Genomic DNA, 20,170 nt, shown 5'->3' with positions numbered 1-20,170 from the left:
GTATCTAAGATGAGTGAGTTATCTTATTTTTTTTTTGAGACAGGGTCTTCCTATAGCCTGGCTGGCCTGGAACTCACTATGTAGACCAGGCTGGCCTCGAACTCACAGAGATCTGCCTGCCTCTGCCTCCCGAGTGCTGGGATTAAAGACACGCACCACCATGCCTTGCCTGAGTGAATTATCTTACATGGTTGGGAGACTTGTATCAGATGTGATCCAGCAGGTCTGGGGAATATCAGGACAAGCTGGATCAGGCTGATCTCCAGAGTATTTTGGTTCTAATCTTCCTGTCCAATATACCTTTCCATTTCGGGTACAGAGAGTGGCCCCCCTGGTATTAAAGCAACTACTTGGGATACGGGGGTAATAGTTGGTACAGGAGCATGGTGGTTTGGATGTGACATTATGTGACAAAACAGGAGGAGAAGAGTTGGGTCCAGAAACAAAGGGAGGCATAGGAACAGGGGAAACATAGGGTAGCTTAGCAGGGTAACAGTCAGAGCAGCCTGTGAATCTAATGTAGACTCTACTTGTTTTTCTATAAAAGCAAAAAACAGGAGTAGCCCCTTCAGAACATTTTTCCAGTTCCAAAGGAGCTTGGGTATGGAAGGTGGAACATTTACAGTAGGAGAGGGTTTCTTTTGGGCATAGGATTGTTATCATTATAAAAAGCAGATAACTCCCCCAAACAGGCCCATTGTAACCATGTAGAACATGGCTAGTGCAACCCTCTCTGATCAGCTCCAGTCGTTTGGGGCTGTTTCGGCCAGATCTACGGAAAACAAGGTTAGTGATATCATTATTCCCAATGAAACAGGGTGACATCATGACTGTAATTCCCCAGTGTCCCCTGTTGAATCCTTCAGGTTTCCACCGTGTGTTGATCAATCGGCCCCCACGTTTGCAACTGCAACAGGGCTGTAGGATTCCCAGGTGCTGGTTATGTTCCTTAAGCTTCAGCCGTATGTTGACTGATCAGCTTCCAGAGTGGTCAAAGCAAGGTAGCAGGCATGAAAGGTGATCTTGAAGGGATTCTCAGGGTATCTGGTCACCATTCACTTTGCAGGTCATTCAGGTGCAGCAGCTGCCTTCACTCAGGAATGATGGATCCAGGCATCAAGACCTGCAACTTATAAGGCTGTAGGAATGGTTAGAAGCATAGGGTAAGGTTCTTTCAACATGGGTTTGAGAGGTACCTTGTGCTAATCCTTGACTCATATAAGACCTCCTAGTTTGTGGGAATGTATTGGGTTATTTATGGGTGAGGGAAGCCTCTCTAGCACCCACTGATGTAATTAGGCTGTAGTAGTGGGAAAGGGTTGTAATTGAACATGGATTTTTAGGCTTCCAGTCCCTGAGACTCTTATGAGGGGAGGGCGTTTACAAACAGAATCTTATAAGTTGAGAGCTTAATTCCTGCCTGGGGTGAGCAGCTCACCTATAAGAGAGCCATAGGCAGTACCAGAGTCCAGGACAATTGGATCTCCTGACAAAACTCACTCAGCTTGTTTTAGGGTCCAGTTCATGTACTCAACTTTCCCTGAGCTCTGAAGCAGGTAAGCCAAATGTAAATTCCATTTCAGTTACAGAGCCTTTGCTAGTCCTTGTGTAACCTCGGCCACAAAGGCAGGCCCATTGTCTGACCCAGTTGATGTAGGCGTTCTATACCAGGGCAAAATCTCAGTCAGCAAGACTTTTGTTACTTCCTTGGCTTTCTTAGTCCTGGTGGAATATGTGTCTACCCAGGCAGAGTAAGTACATACGATAACCAACAGGTACTTATATATTCTACAGTTGGTAGTTCAGCAAAGTTCATTTCCAGATCTTCAGATGGGCTTTGTCTAGTTTTTTGTGTTCCTAGTGGCTGAAGAACCTTTGTTTGGCCTTGTTGCAAGCATAGTTTCGCATCTCCAGGTGACAAGTCTGGCCATACAGTAATACTAATTTATTAAAGTCTCCAATGCTGTTTTTCTCACAAGTGTCTTCATGGAGCTGATGAACATGGGATGGGCCAGGTGATCTGGGACAAAGGGGCATCTGTCAGGAAGGAGTCACCATCCATCTGAACTTGTGATTCCTATTTCTTGTCTCAACCAGGTCTCCTCTTGTTATGTATAGTTTGGGTGTTTGGGCAGGGCTGAAGCCATATCAGTTTTGCCGGGAAGGACCTGTGTCATTTCATTGTTGATGCCTGTCTTGTTTCTTCAGTCACACATTGATTTCCTTTGGTTATGGGGTCTTCTCCTTTTCGATGTCCTTGGCAGTGGATTATCAGCAATGAGTCCCAAACTGCTTCTAGGAGATGTTGGGCTTCAGTTTGAATTTTGGTTGCTTTTCCCCCTGCAGTAAGAAGCCCCCTTACTTATAGAGGGCCCCATGCACATGAAGGGTAACAAAGGCATATCTTGAGTCTACCCTTGTTCCCTTGCTTAATTCCAAGGCCCTGATTAGGGCTAAAAGCTCTACCCATTGAGCTGACCATCCTATGGGGAGGGTCCCTGACTCTATTACTTCTGTCACATAGCCCTCCAGATGCCTCCCACTTGAGAAGGCTGCTGCCATCAGTACAGAGGGTCTGGGGAGGACAAAGTCTGATCTGTGAAGACTTGAATATATCTCTTCCATTGTCTCAATGCAATCAAGGTCTTGGGGGAGGCAGGGGAGGGGTCTCTACTCGGCAGGGAAGAAACTGGCTAGATTTAGCATTTGACAGTCTCTAGGTGCATTTGAGGGTTTTCACATAGGAAGCTCTGGTATTGGCTCATATATGGCTATTGGTGAGCCAGTGATGCCCTCAGTGGTCCATTAGGGTGATGACTGCATGTGCGACTGTCCCACAATCAGTTTGTCAGCCTCCTCAGCCAGGAGAGCTATGGCCTCCAGAGCTCATAAGCAAAGTGGCCATCCAGCTGCCACTGTGTCTAATTGCTTAGACAGGCCATGGGTCACTGCCAGGGCACCACATTTTGGGTTAATACTCCTAATGCCATTCTCGTCTTCTCACAGACAAATGGGTTAAATTCTTGGGTCACATCAGGGCGTCTTATAAGGTCAGTACTTCCAACAGGACCTTTTTGGGAGTCAGGAAAGTGTCTTGTTGTTTCTGTCCCCATTCAAATGTTTCATTTTCTCTCCCCACTGTGAACTTATAGAGGGGTTTGACTAGCAATAAGTAAGTAGGTATTCAAATGCGACAAAAGCTGGCTGTCCTCAGAAACTCTTGGGTCTGCCTCCCACTCTTTGAGATTGGGAGGGCCCTAAATGCCCTCTTTTGTTCAGTCTCAAGGCCCAATGTCCTTTTGAAATCTGGAACCCCAGGTATTTAACTTCCTTTAGGCAGATCTGGACTTTCTTGAGGAATAACCTGTATCCAGCCCTCTGGAATAGATTTATTAATGTTTCTGTCACCCTGGTGCAGTCTTCCAAGGTTGTGCTTGCCAGGAGCAGATTGTCCACATATTGCAGGAGTTCACAATTCATATCCACACTTGAGTAGTGTGTCAGATCCTATTCCAAGGCTTCCCCAAATATTGTGGGGAAGTTTTGAACCCTTGGGACAATCAGGTCCATGCCAATTGCTCCTTCCGGCCAGTGGCAGGGTCCTCCCATTCAAAGGTGACTATTGACTGACTTGCAGGTACCAAATGAATGCAAAAGGCATCCTTTAAAGGGCCTGCCCACTATTGGGCTTCAGCAGGTATGAGGTCTAGGAGGGTGTAAGGCTTGGAGAACCACTGGATGGATAGTGGTTGTGGCCTGGTTGATGGCTCATAGGTCCTAAACAGGTCAGTAGTCATAGTGCCTGGTTTCTTCATGCATAACAGTGGTCTGTTCCAGGATGATTGGCATTTTTGGAGCAGTCCAAATTCTAATAGTCTCTAAAGATGAGCCTGTATGCCAATCTTGGCTTCTAGGGATAAGGGATAGTATCTATCTGAAACTTACTGGATGGGCTATAGATAGCAATTCAACTATTACAGGTGGGTGGGTAGTGGCCAGCCTTGGTGGGTTTTTCTCAGCCTACACTCCGGAGAAGCAGTAGCTCCAAGCTTCCAGGACAAAGTAGATGTGTATGGTAGGTTGGGAGTGGAGTCTCCATTCTTCCTCTTAGGGAATTGCGACTGAAAAGATCAGAGAGGTGGCACCTATAGAGATGGGTGGTGCCTCAACAGAGAAGGAAATCTGTGCCCTTCATTTAGACATCAGGTCGCTTCCTGGCAGGAGTACTGGGCATATAGGATAATATTAGAATTCATGTTTCGCCTTATGTCCTCCCATGAAGCAATTGGGAGACTCACAGAAGGCCGCCTGCTTGGGACCCTGGTAGCTCCTACTATTGTTGTTTTCTTCCTTAACAGGAAGCCCATCAACCTGCTAACAACTGAATATTCAGCATCAGTCCACCATAAAGGCCACCCCCAACTTTCATTTTGACCATGGGCTTATAGAGGCCTCATCTTATTGAGCCCAGGCTATCTCAGAGTTAATTCCAGCCAGCCCAATAAAGTTGGGGTGAGGGGATTCAACCTGATATGGAACATGATCCTGTTCTGGTATTTGGTCTTTCCCCTGGTTTTTTTATTGGGGCATTCATTTTTCCAGTGTCCTTGCAGTGTACTGATCCTTCTGTAAGGGAGTATGAGACTTAGGCCTGTTCCTGTCTGGTCCCATCTGGGCTAGGGCCAGGAAGAGGAGCTTGTCAACTCAGAGCCATTACCAGGAAGGCTGCTCTTTGTTTCATTCTTTTGTTTGCTTCCCTTCTAGCAGCCTGTTCTTCATTCATGATGCTTTGTTAGCAACCTCAACAGCCATGCTGTTCATTCCTGCAAACCCCTCTAGTTTTTGCAACTTTCTCCAGATATCCCCTCATAGATGTCAGAGGGACTGATTCTCATCTGGTTTCTGGAGAATATCCGTGGTCTTGGACAGAGCACTGAGCTTCTTAGCTCCTCCATTCAGCCCTTCGGTACCCCCTGTTGGTACCTCCCTAGGCAGGTACTATCACCCTCTGAATTGGGGTCCCAGTGAGAATCGTTTTGGGGAGGCCATTTCTGACCCATGTCTTTACATCAGGACCTGAATCATTAACCATTTCTGAGCCTCAGTCATCACACATCACCATTCCTCAGTGTTATGGAAGGTTAAAAGGAACTGGTGAATGTCTCCCTAGTGGGAAGCTGAGTTCTTGGTCTATCATAACCTGTGGTATCTTAGAGTATGAAGGAGTGCAGTGTTTCCTGTTAAGCAAGTCTAGGGTACAGAAGGGCTAGTAGCAGAAAACAGGCTGTCCTCCCTCTATACTCCATCCTGAGTCACATGCTGGGGCCCTCTGGTCTCTCAGAGGGGCATCTGGTGGGCAAGTACCAGCTTCTTGGATGATTAGAGGCATCTCTCCACCTGTTTAAGTTTCTCAGGGCTTAAGGAAGAGTCAATGATATTGGGTCTTTTGGCAGAGGGAGGACAGGTATCCTGGATGGAGGGGCATAATTCTCAGTCCTTAGAGGATATAAGGATGGTGGCTGACTCTCTGGCAAAGGAAGGGCTTCTGCTGTGGGTGGGGAGGTATAAGGGTGTGGCGGCATCAAGGGTCCATGGAGAATCAGCCTTTGTTTCTCTGTTGGAACTGAGTCTTGGCCAGGAGGATTTTGCTGTGTCCCTGCCCACCAGTGCAGAATCATATCCAAGGGGACTGGACCAATGCACTTTGTAGCTAAGAATCTATATACAGAAACTGGTCTGGATGACCAGGTTCTTTGGTCACCATGCAGTGAACTACCTTCACCTTAGTCATATCAAGGGTTCCCTCCAGTAACCATTCTATATCAAAACCCAGCCATTCTAATTTGCAGGGGGTTTTCAGCCTCTTTTTGGACATCTTGACACTGTCAAGAATATCCTTTCTTAACATTTTTGATAATGCAATATAAGACCATGGGCTTTGAGGGGGACCCTCCTGTGATATATCTTCCACTACGTCAGTGCTGCAAAACAGAGGCAAAGACCTCCTGGACAGACAGGGTTCAGGACAGAGATCACTTCACCTGCCTGGTCATTCCCTTCATGACTATCTGTATCTCTTGGCAATAAGCAGGTTTATATATAGCTGGAATTCTGACTGGGCTCTGTAGAAGGGAATTAATTCCCTAGGAGTTGGCACTATGAATTAGGCATATGAGGTCACATGGCACCACAGATTGGGGCCCATTGAGACTCTATAGTCTCAAAGACCATGGAGCCACACACACATTTACTCCAGATATACCTTCTTTCATACTAGACTTCAGACAGAGACCTCTCCATGAGGCTCTTCTAACTGAGGCAATTATGAAAATTGCTGGGGCTGGAGAGATGGTTCAGCAGTTAAGAGCACAGACTGCTCTTGCAGAGGACCCAGGTTCAATTCCTAGCACCCACATGGCAGCTAACAACTGTCTGTAGCTCCAGTTCCAGGAGATCCAACAAGGTTCCAGAAGGGTCACCCTCTTCTGACCTCCATGGGCATTGCACAGCACGGGTGCACTTACACACATGCAGGCGATACACTCACATACATAAAATATAATAAATAAAAAAAAAAATATATATATATATATAAAATTGCTGGGCGTTTGTCAAGCTCCCTTTCCACCAAGCTTACCAGTTCCTGAAGTCTTGGATGACTGGTCCACTTCCCTGTAGGTCTGCAGGCGGAACACGGTCTGAAGGTTTGGGCCACGGCCCTTGGAGTCTTGGGTCCCAGACAATTGGCTAGATGGTACCTTCTGGTGGTCCTTGGGCCGTGCCTGGCCTCAGCCGATGTTCACAGCCGGCAGTGGCTCAAAGGGCCAGCCTGGTCTGAAGGCAGCACAGGGTTCCTGGTTAGGGAACCAAAATGTTACAGGAATTGCCGCTCTCAAATCAGGCACCGGGGACTGAGTGGAGAAATCATGAGCTTTATTAGTGCCAGCAGAGACTCAGAGGAGTAATCTCTAAAGCCCGAGTCCAGACCACAGTTTCTTACAGTAGTTATAGACTAGCCAGCATCATTCCAGACCTACTCTGTCATTGGTGGGTTTGAATTCCTGCCTACATGACTGCAGGCCAGGCACAGAGGTCACAGGGGTCTCCAGCCTATGTGACAAGAGACCATGAACTGAGGTTTCAATCAGGAAGCACGTTTACAGAAGCAGAAGTAAAGGTTAAGTGAGCAGCTGTTTACTTAGGCAAGCAAGGGACTGTTTCTTTTTTGCGACTTATTTTTATTTTATGTGTATGAATGTTTTACCTGCACATATGTAAGTGCACCATGTGCATTCAATACCCACAGAGGTCAGAAGAGGGCATCAGATTCTGCTTTTTTTTCCCCCCCCCCCCCCCCCCCGCCAGAGTTACAGGCAATTTTTAGCTGCCATGTGGGTGCTGGAAACAGAACCTATGTCTTCTGCAAGAGCAGCCAGTATTCTTAACCACTGATCCACCTCTCTAGCCCCAAAGGGCTGTTTCTTAGGGCCTTTATGGTTTTGTTTCTCAACCAGTTCCTCTCTTCTCTCTCTCTCTCTCTCTCTCTCTCTCTCTCTCTCTCTCTGTCAGAACACACTCCTCCCATCAAGTTGGGCAGCACCAGGCCCTCACTGAGGCAGTTCTGGTCAGGTGATACAACCAGGACCTTGACAGTCAAGTTCAGTAAAAACCCAATATCCCTGGAACAAGAGGGTTATGCAATTTGTGATGACTCCCACTGTAGTGGGGCTTTTGTTCTAAATCTCATTCCCCTTTGGCTACTGTGGGACCAGACATCCCAGACTTTCTAGAACAATCTTAATTTTATGTGTTTTTCCTCCAGTCTCTGAAAGCTCATAAATACCTGCCAGGGCTGTACCCTAATATTTTTTGGTCTGACATTCAGCTGACATAAGGCTGCAAAGCAACAGTTTACTTTCAGGGGAAGCTCTGTTGCTCTTCTGGGGAGACAAGCCGTGAAGGAATACCAGCATGCCAGGGTCACTAGTACCTGCTAATCTGAGCAGAGAGGCTGGGCTGCCCCTGCACTTCAGGGGGTTGATACCAACCATTCACAAAGCAACCTACCAAGATAAAGCCTGGTGAGTCTTCTGCCCAGGACAGAATGTGAGATTGAGATTTGGGGTGAAAGAAACATGGCTCTGTACAAATCCAGCATACACTTTTGATTGTGCTGTAGAAGACTTGTGCTGGCCCTCTACTATACTTGCTCACCTCTGGAGCCCTCAAGAAGAAACTGTTAGCCTTCTTCTCACATGTGCAAGCTTGGCTCCTTTCCTGCAGGGCAGCATCTGGGTATATGTGAGGACCCCTGACCTGGTCTGTACTGCAGGCTGTACGTAGGAAGTAAGTCTAGGGACCACAGTGTAGAAAATATGTGAGTCACCCTTCCCATATCAATAACACAGACTCAACAACATAATCTCAAAGCCCTAGAACATTTCCTTTAGCCACTAAGTATGCTTCCCCTTTGCCCAGAACACAATAAAGGTATTATGACCCATCTAAATTTCTACAGCTGATACCTCAAGGCTCAAAGTCTAGCTGACCAGCTCAGATATACACGATCTGTGAGTCGTCTTTATAGCTAGACTCAATCCTGCTACCAATGCAATTCTGCTAATTCAGATAGCCTTTCCAGTTAAGGGAGCGTTGATAACCATCTCCTATCTCCTTTTCTTGCTGATGTCATCATTCCACATTTTCTCAGGACAAATGAAGGCACTGTTCCTGGTATAATTTTCAGGCTGCCTAAGATATTATGTAGTGATGGAGGAATCCTGCCTTTCTGAGTCCACTCCATCTCTCAGGACATTAACAAGTTGTCAGAGGTTAAGGGATAGGCAAGGAAACAAATCACCTAGCAAAAGTTCAAGGATAAAAAGAATTTAGACTGCAATTCAGGCCCAGATCTGTCCTGAGCATTTGCAATGCAAATCTGGGTTTTGTTCACCACCACCAAGATCTTGCACAATAGCATGTGTATAAACATCCACACCAACAATGCCTGACTGTGCAATCAATGCTGTAATTACAGACCGGCAGGAAGCTGCTGCTAGGAACTGCACCATTCAGGCTCCTGACATCCCAACTCCCAAGTGTCCAGGCTCAGACGCACATTCCTGCACACATCACCGTGTTCCTGTCGCAGCTACAATTTCAGACTCAAAACCAGGTAGCCCCTTGGCCAGCGAAGCCCGAGTTACTATGCAAGAATGTCATAAACTTCGCAGCTGTTTTTTAAAAACCCCTGAGCCCGAGGCTACCAGGCTACTGGGAACCACCATCAAAGTTCCCAGGCACATTCCTGCAGTCCTAGCAGTTTTAGAACACAGAAAAGAACGAGATGCCACAGAGTCCACTGGAAGCGGCTTTCTGGGTTTTATATAGAAAACATTCACATATGTACGTGGGTGTGCTGACAGCTTTTATGGCTAAATTGCAAAGTGTTAGGCCTTAGCGATCACTGTAGCGTTCTGAGCACGGTGGAGGGGGGCGGGGGTAGTGCGGAGTCAGTAGGGAATTGTTCAAGGAGACTAGGGGGAAACTCGGGGTTTTGTTTTCTGGAAATGCACAGAGCTGTTTCCCAAACTCCTAAGTTGCTCTACTTTACGTCACAGGAAGGCGAGCAAATAAAAGTAGGGAGAAAGTTCCTTTAACTTCCAACAACCTGATGGAGGGCTGTGAAGAGGAAGTAGGGAATGTTTCCTCGGGAAACACCAGGAGGGTGGCTGGAAGGGCAGCTGCACTCAGCCTGGAGAAATGGGTCGCCGGGTGGAGGGCTAGCTCCGGGCCTAGGCCCCTTCCCTGCATACCTTCTCCGGTACGCGGCGCCTGTAGAGCGCCAGGCTGCAGCCCAGCGGATCCAAGTCACGCAGCAAAGCAGCCACCACCCCGGCGCTGCCCGGTCGATCTCCGCCGCCCAGCTCCTCCGGCCCGCCGGCCCAGCCCGAGCCCTGGATAGCCCGAGCGGCGACCCCCGTACCTCAACCCCGGGCCGAAGGGGACGTGGAGTCCGCGACTCACCTGCACTCTGGATCCCTGGGCAGCTCCGAGGGGCGCGGACTTGCCGAGCGCGGCCTGCAGACTCAAAGTTTGTTGCTCTCGAGACGGCGCAGTCGTCACTTCCTCGCCGAGCGGGCTGCGCGGCCCGGGCTGTGACCCCGAAGTTGGCGCGGCCGCGCGCAGAGCCCTGAAGCCACCTGCGGCACCCAAAACCCGGCTCCGCACTCCGGGGACTCCGGCGCGGCCCCCAGCCTGACCTCCTGGCTGCTGGCCGAGCCCGGTGGATCACCCTAGAGATCCTGCCGCCTCCTTGTGCTTGTGCGAGCTCTCCCTCGAGCCTGGAGGGTGGTGTTGAAGTGCTGATTTGGGGGGCTTAGTTCAAGGGACCCTTGTAAGCTGAGGTTCCGGGAAAAACGCCCCCCCCCGTCACACGCACACACACACAGAGAGAGAGAGCGAGAGAGAGAGAGAGAGAGAGAGAGAGAGAGTGCGTTTGGTATTGGGGCTGAAAAGGTCAGGAGTGAAAACAGTGTACTGCTGTTTCCCTAAATAATACTGTGACTGCTCCAAACTCAGCTCTCCTGAACTCATGTACCCTCAAAGGTCTGCACTGTTGTCCTGTCATTTTCCTGGGTTGTGTGTGCAGGAGCTATTTCATCGCCCAAATTGGGGCTGAAAACCAGTCCCTTGTGTTCTTCTCCTGGGATTCCCACTTCTTCCTTCTACACTCGAAGTTTCAGAAGGGCCTTTGGGACCTGGTGCATTTGGGGTGTGATCATCGGCCAAAAGTGACTGTCAAGATGGGGTAGGATCCTGAGAATAGCAGCTTCAAGCAATAGTAATTTTGAAATTTATTATTGCCCAAAATAAATTTGCTCACTGTATTAAATATTACAGTGGAGAGCTACCTTTTGGGTCTCTGGTAAGTAGCAACAAAGTAGTCAAACAGCAGTGTCCAGGGAAAGATTCTTAATCCCTTTAGGCTAGAGAGAAGACAGGGTTAACCTTTGCTGTCGTTTACAAAAAAAGCAGACAGCTGAAACTGCAGGAAGGACTTTCCCAACAGAAACAACAGAAGCTCTGTTCTAGCTTACCCTGGAAAACAGGGACCTGTAAGAGGCTGTTCAAAGGCCTCAGTTAAGGCTGGACAATTTTTCCTTTTTTCCACAAATACTTCTCCAACTAGCACATTGGCTGGATAATACCTCCCACCCAATGCTTTACTAAAGCCCAGAAAAGCATAAGCTTAAGTGAAGGTTTGGTGTCAAAAGGTGATGGATAGTGAGCTGGTGGCCTAAGCCTTTAATCCCAGCACTCAGGAGGCAGAGGCAATTGGATCTCTGTGAGATTCAAGCCAGGCTGGTCCACATGTGATATAGTGAGTTCCAGGCCAACTGGGGCTACAGAGAGAGCCTGAAGAAAAAAGAAAAGAAAAGGTGATGGAAGACAGAAGGAAGAATGGCATCTGGGCATGATCCCCTAGTCTGGTTATTACCTCACAAAAGTCACAGACTCACCCAAAGATGGGGTTGTATAGATCGATGCTCTCCCAGAACCTCAAATCCTCCATATGTAACTACTAATGCATAGGTTCTGATTTTTACTGAGACATTAATGCTATACTATAAAAACAAAATGTACAATGAAAGAAAAATAATACTGATTTAGGAAATAAATGTACCATTAGACATAAATATAATTCTTTGAAATTTTCTTTTTCTTTTTGGTCTTTTTGAGACACAAAACCAGCTGGCCTGGAACTCACTATGTAGACTAGGCTGGCCTGGAACTCACAGAGATTCACCTGTCTCTGTCTCCTGAGTACTGGGATTAAAAGTGTTCACCACCACACCCGGCTAATTCTTTGAAATGTTATTATGCCTCACTATGATGGAGTGGAGGCATGGTGCAGGTATTGCCCATTTTAATTTTGAAATTGAAAATAACTCCTCCCTTCTGTTCTCCATCATGATGCAGGATCAAGGCGAAAAGGAGAATCCCATGAGGGAACTTCTTATGGGCAAGCTCTGCCTCAACATCAGTGTGGGGGAGAGTGCAGACAGACTGACTTGGGAAGCCAAGGTGTTGGAGCAGCTCACAGGCCAGACACCTGTATCTTCCAAAGCTCGATATTCAGGTCCTTTGGCATCAAGAGAAATGAAAAGATTGCCGTTCACTGCACAGTCCATGGGCCAAAGCAGAAGAAATCCTGGAGAAAGGTCTGAAGGTTTGGGAATATGCATTACAAAAAAAATAACTTTTCAAATATTGGAAACTTTGGTTTTGGAATCCAGGAACATATTGATCTGGGCATCAAATTCGACCTAAGCATTGATATCTATGGCCCAGACTTTTATGTGGTGCTGGGTAGGCCAGGTTTCAGCATCGCAGACAAGAAGCACAGGACAGGCTGCACTGGGCCAAACACAGAATCAGCAAAGTGGAGGCCATGCACTGGTTCCAGCAGAAGTATGATGGGATCATCCTTTCTGGCAAATAAATTCTATCTAATAGGCCAATAAAATTTTCTCAGAAATGTAAAAAAAAACAACAAAGAAAAGCAATGGAAATAACTCCCCAGGGCATTTGGATTAAGGCAAAATGACTAGGTGCCTCAAGAAATCACATATTTCCAAAACAAGAGCAGAATATTTCTTTGTTCAGTATTGTGATTCTAAATTTTCTGTGGCAACTTCATGAATATTCAGGATTTCTGCATGCCCAGGAGTAATTAACAGAGTGAGTAAATGTGTGAAGGCCTGACACACACAGGCACATACACATTGCTTTGTCTTTGCATAGGGTGGTATTTGTTGGAGTTCCTGGATTCTGTGTGGAGGATGTGGTAGACAGCCTCTAAGACAACTCTTTGCCAAAGCTCTCTACTTCCTGGCATCCATACCCTACACAATCCCCTCTCCTTAACTCCACTGATTCCATTCTAACTAATATAATATGGCAGAAGTGATGTGGTATTATACTTGTGAGAGTGGGTTATAAAGAGAACTGTGGCTTCCATCTTGGATTGCTGGTGGTAGGGGGAGCAAACTGCCACATCCTCAGACAGGCATCCCCAGGCAGAGGAAGTGAGGCCCTCTAACAGCCATTTGAATGAGCTTGGAAAAGCATGTCTCCTACAGCCCTCACATTAACCAAACCTTCTAAAGTCCTTCAACCCAGTCTACAGCTTGACTACAGCGAAACCCCAGGTAAGCTACCTGAATTCCTGACTCAAGGAAACTGTACAATAACAAACATTTGTTGTCTCAAGCTGATTTGTTTTTAAATATGTGTGTGTACCTGGGTATGTACGCAATGCTGGGGATTGAACCCAGGGCCTTGTGTATATGGGACAAGTGTTCCACCACTGAGCTACAAGATCCCAGCCCTGACCGCAGCATACAACATTGATGCAGTACTGGCACTTTTTCTTGGGGGAAATCGACAGCTACCTAACTGGACTAGAAGCCCACTCAATGGGAGGAAACTCGTGTGGTACTGTAAACATAACCAAATGTACATGGCTGGAGAAGTCATAGATCTTAAAGAAAACCCCAAGACTGTCACATCCCTAAACTAATGTAATTTCTTACTATGTGCAAAATATGTATCCTTTTATTTACAGATAAATATCCCAGTCACCATTCATCAAAGAAGCTTCTTTTGCACCAGACAGAGATTATTACCAAGTATCACAAATGGTCACACAGAGATACTGTCTATGAATTGCCTGGGCCTAAGTGACACATCTACAATGCAAATTCCACTCTTAAGCCTCACAGAACCTAGAACAGGAGTAAGAGGACACTAATGAATCTCTCAATTCTCATTAATGAAGCTCCCTCATGCAACAGAAAGCCAGGAACACAAAAGGTCACAAATGCCCAAAGTGTAGCGATTAGGTGTCTACAGAATGCTGGTTCATGGACAGGACTTCTATTATTAAACTTCACCCACCCAGGGCTCAGGAGCCATTGCAGAAGAGGGGGTAGAAAGATTATAAGAGCCAGAGAGGAGGTGCACGATTATATGGAAATAAAGTCCTACAAGCTCCTGGGACCCTGCTCATATGAATCTAGAGTAATAGTGTCAGCATGCACAGGATGCTGCAAACTCAAGCAGACAAAAACCCAGCATAGAACTGGGGAAATGGACAGCAGACCCAAATCTTAGCTGAAGAAATATTGGCAACTGATTACTGCTGAGTGAGGAAGAACTGATAAGGGACTCTAGATAAGCTGACTAGACCTCAGTAGATGAACTTACACTGAGGAACATCTGTGACATAATAGGCCTTAACACAAATGATAGAATGTATAAATTCCACTGGGGGGGTATGGGAGGGTGCCAGTAGGGACAGAGTATAAAGACTAAGACTGATTAAAGGCGTGGTGGCACACATCTTTAGTCCCAGCACTCGGGAGGCAGAGGCAGGTGGATTTCTGTGAGTTCAAGGCTAGCCTGGTCTACATAGTGAGTTCCAGGACAGCTGGGGCTACAAGGAGACCCTGTCTCAAAAAGACCAAAAAAAAAAAAAAAAAAAAAAGAAGACTGATTAAGATGCTCTGTATGAAATACACAAAAATTCAACAAGAACAAATTAAAAAAAAAAAATCCCCAGCCCAAGCTGCTGTGTTTTAAGGAATTTGTTGCACAGCAACAGACTAACATAGAATTCAGCGAGGGCCCAATGACAACCCAACATAGCCTTCCTAATCCCTCATCTGGAAAACAGAACATAGAGAAAAAAGGAAGGGCCAGAAACAGGTTTAAGTATAATACCTAAATCTCAGGCCCTAATCCTTTTGCAGAACAAAGGTTATCCTTCCATTTAAACTAGGCCAGAGGGTGTGGATGGCTGCTCAGTCCAGGCAGCCTTGGTAGTAGATGTCACCTATTCCACAGAACATGCAGATGTCTTTATGTCACAAGAATTAACATTTGTCCAGGCATCCTCTTTATCCTCCTCTGGGCATCTACCCTAGTCACTGAGGTCCTGACACATAGAGTTAGGCTTAGATTCTAGAAGGAAAGCTTTAAAGAAGTGACTTCAACTCTGGCAGCCAGAGGGGAAGGTATCTAAAAAACAGAAATTGACTGGGGGTGTAACTCAGTGGTACAACTATTACCTAGCATGCTTGAGGCCCAGCACCACCAAATCCCTAGCACCACCAAAAATGAAACAGGAAAGAAAGAAAAGAAAATTATGCTACTTTGGGCCTGGGATATAGTCCAGTGGTAGACTACCTATAGCCCTATGTTTGACCCCCAGCAAAAAAAGCACCACAAAAATAAATGATTTAATGCAACTTAATTTAATTTAAAAACTAAAAGCTGGTGCTGGAGGGATGACTCCGTAGTTAAGATCACTGGCTGCTCTTGCAGAGGACCTGGGTTTGGTTTCCAGCACCTACATGGCAGCTAACAACCATCCATAACTCTAGTTCCAGTGAATCTAACACCCTCTTCTGGCCTCTATGGACATTGTATGCATATGGCCCACTTACATACATGCAAACAAAATACTCATACACATGAAATAAAAGTAAATAAATCAAAATTTTTTAATTACTTAAAACAAAAACTGAACTAAAAGCCATGCCTAGTAGCACAGCCAGTAATCCCAACTTCTCAGAGGCTGAAGCAGGAAGATCACAAGTTCAAGGCCATCCTGAGTAACTTAGTGAAACCCTGTCTCAAAATAAAAAGTGAAAAAAAAGACATGACCCAGGGGTAGAGTGTTTGACAGGATTTCCAAGACCTATGTTCAACCACAGTACTGTAATAAAAATAATAATAATAATAATAACAATAATAATAAAAACTAGAAAGAGCAGGGCATGGTGGTGCATGCCTTTAATCCCAGTATTCGGAGGCAGAGGCAGGTGGATCTCTGAGAATTCAAGGCCAGCCTGGTCTACATAGTGAGTGAATTCCAGGACAGTTGGGGGTTCCAGGCCAGCTGAGGCGGCAGGGAGACCCTGTGTCCAAAAAAAAAAAAAAAAAAAAAAAAAAAACTATAAAGAAAAGCTTGTGGTCCTGAAAGAACAAGTCTCATACTCACCCTGATAAGAATCATTCCCTGCTGTTTCCAGGGCTAGGAAGGACAGGCTGTCCACTTGACAGTTTTTCACTCTGTATCGCTTCCTCTCTGGCTGGAGCAAATTATTAACTTTTAAAATACAAAACAAAGTTTTAGGAAGCAGGAAAGATGTCACCATCCTTGAGCCCTGACCAGGGCAAGCATCTGCCTGTGATTACCCCTGATGTTCAACCCATCCTGCAGAAACTGACAACTGGAAAGGCCATTTCTGGTTTCCCTCCAGAGATACCAGGCTCTGATTTTTCTCATGTGCAGTGGCCACAGCTGCTGTGTTGCCATGCCGTCATCTGGTTGCTATGACTCGTGAGGTGGTGAATGTGCCAGAATGTGAATCTATTAATTTAACAGGAACTGGGCTCAGCACATATATTCCTTGTTAGGTCATTTGCTTTGCTACCTAAACCACATCCAAAGGCCTCAGCAATGAGCATGTTTCCTAGAGCCTGGTTAGGCAAAAATTCAAAATGCTCCAACTTTTGACTCTTTTCCAGTTTCACGTGATTAAATTACTGTGCTGGATATGAAGGCATTCCAGCATGCAAACAGGGAAGTTCAGAAGAAATAAACAAATCAAGGATGAGAAATGGTTAAAGTATCTGTTCCCCATTCTGTATGCATTTGGGTCTTCTTTGAAGGAGAGGTATGTGCTGATGTTTATAGGAATCCCTTCCTGCTCCCCAAGTGCTCACTGGTGAGTTCTGATCTCTCCAACACCAGACTATACGATGTAGCTGCAACAAAGGAGTCCTTTTCTGTTGTGTTTAGCACATAGGCATTTTCCATTCATCCCCTCAGTTACCACTCTGAGTGACTACTACTGGGTATCCTAGGGATGCAAAGATGAAAATGACAATGTCTCTCCCTAGTGAGAAAGAATCACACATAAAATTACAAAGCAGCATCATTAGAACCCAGCTTTGCATAGGGCAAGAGATCTCAGACAAGGGAGCAATTAAGTCTGGGAAAAGGGGATCGAGTTCATGACCCATGCTTTTCTTTTTTAAAAAAAAATTAAGAATTATTGAAATGTATTCCATTAAATAAACATAAATGTTCCTTCAAGTAGCATGTATTTGGTTGTATATGATATATTTGTACATTTGCATGGGGTGAGAATGTAAACTATATCTCCTATATTTAGAAAAAGCAGTGTGAAGGATATGGGTTTATTTGTTTGTTTTGATTTGATTTTTGAGACAGGATTTTCCTATAGGCCCAGTAGGCCTGGAACTTGCTATATAGACCAGGCTGGCCTCAATCTGTCTGCCTCTGCCTCCTGAGTGCTGAGATTAAAGGTGTGTGCCACCACCCTGGTTTGGGATCTGGGTTTATAGAGTGGTAATGGCTACATACTGAGGACCTCTGATGAACTGGCATTAAGGTATGTTTCATCACACAGATGAAACTAGCCATGCCTCAGAGTTTTCCAAGTCTTCCCTCCTTAGTAACTCAAAGGTTGAGTTTCCTAAGGTCTGTCTTAACAGACCAGAGGCCCATCCACCCAGAACAGTGAGGCTAGGCCAAGTTCTAAGGCCGAAAGACTCACTCTCTCTCTCTAGCCTAATCTGTGGTGGGAAAGGGAAAGAGGAGAGAGGGAAGCCAGAAGCAAGGCATGCCTTTTCCTCCTCTTCAGGCCTTGAATGGGAGCCAGAAAGGTACATTACCTAATAAAATTTGCTCTAAGCACAGAAAAGGGGTGTTATCCAGCTCTCCACTGGAGATTCTGGAAGGAAGATGCATCTAAGGCTGATTATACCAAACCAGGGACAGCCGTGTCAAAGTGAAGCTGCTTGCTAAACCTGAGAAAGGACAGCCTCTGTAGCAGAGCTTCCCCCAAGTGCCACCTATTCCTATATAGCATTGATGCCTCACTGGGACTGCCCTCATAAGGCAAGGTGACCCTGCAGGAAGCTTATGGGAAGATCATTGGTCTGCACCGGTGAGAATACGGAAGAAAGTGCGTGTCTAGTTAGAAGGAGGAGAAACCAATGCAGGGCACAGGGAGTGGCTTTTCTGGAGAATGGACCGCAAGCTTGCCTACCGTAGTAACAGAGTCCCAAAGAGTAAGCAGAAAATCAAGCAACAAGGTGCTTGGTACATTAGTTAGGAACAAAGATTCTGTATTGTCCTCAGGTCCCATCTTTGCTGCATATTGTATAGCCTGGGACAAGTTTGAGGCCACCCATTACAAGACTTTGTTTCAAAAAGGAAAGAGAGAGGAAAGAAGGAAAGAAGAAAAAAGAAATAAAAGAAAAAAGGCTGGCAAGATTGCTCAGCATGTAAGAGTACTTGCTGCCAAGCCTGATGACCTGAGTTCAAACCCCAGAACCCTCATGAAGCAAAGACAGAACCAATTCCCACAAGTTGTTCTCTGACCTCCATGGCGGTACCATGGCACCCACACACGCCCCACACACGTGCGTGCGGGGAGAGAGAGAGAGAGAGAGAGAGAGAGAGAGAGAGAGAGAGAGAGAGAGAATAAGAACAAAAGAAAGAGAAATCAGAATGGAAAAGAGGGTCATGAGCCAACAAATATGGTTGCTTCTAGAAGCTAGAGAAGGCAAAAAAAAGTTCTCCCCTAGCATGTCAGAAAAGAACAGTCTTGCCAACACTTTGATTTTAGCCTAAGTGATCCTATGTTGAAACTTTGACCTACAAAACTGTAAGACTAAATTTTTTAAAATCCTGTGTTTTAAACTATCAAATTACTGATAGTTTGTTACAGTCACTATAGAATATGGACACTGTAGGGACATTTATTTTCAAAATATGATGTTTTCTGGAAAATGTTTGCACTGTATATTAGAAGCCCTTGTTTTCGTATTAGAGCTTGAACAGGAAGCTAGGCGGGGTGGACCAGGCAAAATCCCAGGAAGCCACATCATCTGGAGGCTTCTAGAGACCATTAGAAACTCAGTGGCATCGGTCCCAAACTGTGAAATGGTCTTGAAAGTACAATCTGTATGCTGGCTTCTGGCTTAGCCAGGAACTTTAGGTCACACATCGTGTCTTGAAGATTTTTCTCAGAGTTCCTCTTTCTTATGTATTTTAAGTATCCCAGAAAGACCTAGGTGTTGAAAGCTTGGTGCCTTGCTCCTACCACTGGGAGGTGGTGGGATGTTTTGGAGGTTGGGTCTAGGTGGAAGGAAGTTAAGTCATTGGAGACATGCTCTTGAATCAGACATTGGGACAACTGGCCTCTTCCTGTCTCTTTCTCTGTTTCCTGCCATTAAGTAAATAATCCTCCTTAGTCACATTGTCCCACCACGATGTGCTGCCTTACCACAGGCCCGAAGCAACAAGGCTAGGCATGGTCTGAAATCTCAAAGCCATGTGCCAAAATAAGCCCGTTCCTTCCTTAAGTTGGTTATCTTAGGCATTTTGTAATGATAGAATGCTGACTAACATTTGTCTGGCAGGCCACAATGTGGAGGCCAAGTGCAGAAATGGTAAACAACAGTAAACCAGCACCAACTGTCAACATCCTGTGAACAGCTCTGTGTATTCAATAACCCCAGGAGTCCAGCAGCACTGTACAACCACCCAGGCTTTATAAATAAATCTTTCTTTTCTCAATGAATAAAAAATACAAAATCAAGAATTGAGGCATTATGCACAGCATTCCTGGCCTCTAGGTTGGCCAGCACTGCTTGAGTCTCTTACTGTCTATTCTCTTTTTCCTGTTTGAGACAGGTGAATGTTTATTGGCAGACATAGCTCAAAGGTCAGAACTCACTGCACAGTGGGAAGGAAGTCTTTTCATAAACCCCTACCTGTAGTAAACACTGGTCCTGGGACATCAACCTTAGTACAACACGGGAGGTGTCATTTGGGTTCACTGCCAAGAGGGCTGGGCATCTTGAGTTACTTTAGGGCCTGTAGCTTCTTAGAGAAAGAAGAGAAAAGTCTTCCTTTCCTGTATATGACAATATCTGGGGATTCCAGCAAGGAACCAGGTCTTTGGTCTCCATAAGGAGCTTTTGGAGGAAACCTTGGTGAAACAAAATTCTCACAAGGGACTGGGGAGGTGGCTCATCAGTTAAGAGCACTGGCTGCTCTTCC

The 20,170-nt window shown here is 45.9% G+C and overlaps 1 protein-coding gene and 1 pseudogene across 1 annotated transcript in view; one reads left to right on the top strand and one right to left on the bottom strand.

Annotated features, from left to right (window-relative positions):
- The window catches only part of Elmsan1 (ELM2 and Myb/SANT domain containing 1), a 77,211-nt gene extending 66,803 nt beyond the window's left edge, over window positions 1-10,408 (bottom strand). Inside the window, exon 1 of the mRNA XM_017802373.2 lies at window positions 10,027-10,408. The gene's annotated coding sequence lies outside the window, so the exon portion shown is untranslated. The remainder of the gene's footprint in view (window positions 1-10,026) is intronic.
- A 1,392-nt stretch (window positions 10,409-11,800) lies between these two features.
- LOC103747377 lies at window positions 11,801-13,467 on the top strand (annotated as a pseudogene).
- Window positions 13,468-20,170: the final 6,703 nt, after the last annotated feature.

This window comes from Nannospalax galili, unplaced genomic scaffold (assembly GCF_000622305.1).
Source record: "Nannospalax galili isolate Female #2095 unplaced genomic scaffold, S.galili_v1.0 scaffold24, whole genome shotgun sequence".
Taxonomy (NCBI): domain Eukaryota; kingdom Metazoa; phylum Chordata; class Mammalia; order Rodentia; family Spalacidae; genus Nannospalax; species Nannospalax galili.
The sequence above is the reverse complement of the archived record's forward strand: the minus strand, read 5'-3'. Positions and strand labels throughout refer to the sequence as shown.